The sequence below is a fragment of the Plectropomus leopardus genome, unplaced genomic scaffold, assembly GCF_008729295.1.
Source record: "Plectropomus leopardus isolate mb unplaced genomic scaffold, YSFRI_Pleo_2.0 unplaced_scaffold91033, whole genome shotgun sequence".
Lineage (NCBI taxonomy): Eukaryota > Metazoa > Chordata > Actinopteri > Perciformes > Serranidae > Plectropomus > Plectropomus leopardus.
In genome coordinates this window covers 1-776 of record NW_024700377.1, presented here as the reverse complement: position 1 = coordinate 776, position 776 = coordinate 1, and the positions used below count along the sequence as shown (strand labels likewise).

The window sequence follows — 776 nt, the reverse complement described above, 5'->3', positions numbered from 1 at the left end:
GAAAAGAGTCACAGGTGTTGCTTCTGGTGTGGTGTATGACGTGTCACCAACGCCAGCATCTTCTAATGCTCCTCTCCACGGTATTAACTGCAAGAAGACAAAGAAGTTGTGCAACCATTGACTCCAAACAGCAGTAAAGACACAGTGCATTGGCCGGGAATCGGACCCGGGTCTCCCGCGTGGCAGGCGAGAATTCTACCACTGAACCACCAATGCTCACATGGCAGTGACAGCCACAGCCACCGTTTTTTTGACGCAATCTTGTCTTCATATTCTTCCTAGGCCGAATCAGGCAGCACACAACCGATCCATTTTGTGCCCATCAAGACTGCAACAGCATGTCAAACGTCTTCTTTCATGGGGACCTGCACAGAGTCTGAGGGAGAGAAAGCCTGGGTAAACAAAGCTAGTTGATCGCCACTGTCGTGGTACCTATGTTGAGTTGCAGTCTTTGTGGAGCCAGCTAGGGCAAACAAAGTCCTGCGCTGTCTAACTTACAAAGTAGTACTAAGTGGCTCAGTACCTGCCAATTGCAAATGACTTTGAGGTGCTTTCTGATGGTGTTCAACATTTCTGCTGTTTGCTCACATTCTCAACTCAAAGAGGAAATGAAACATTTGATGACATGAGATTCAGATTAAAGCAGTTTCTTCAGCTGAACATTTCAAAGTGTTATTGTGCTCAGAGCTCCTCAGAGCTCCAAAATCCAGGTCCCAGGTGTGCTGCTGATCAGGAGCTATTGGCTGCAGCTGTGATGTTCTCCCTCAGCTGCTGCC

The 776-nt window shown here is 48.1% G+C and overlaps 1 non-coding gene across 1 annotated transcript; it reads right to left on the bottom strand.

Moving 5' to 3' along the window:
* Window positions 1–145: 145 nt before the first annotated feature.
* trnag-gcc lies at window positions 146–216 on the bottom strand. The gene has a single exon. It is a non-coding gene; the product is annotated as a tRNA-Gly (tRNA).
* Window positions 217–776: the final 560 nt, after the last annotated feature.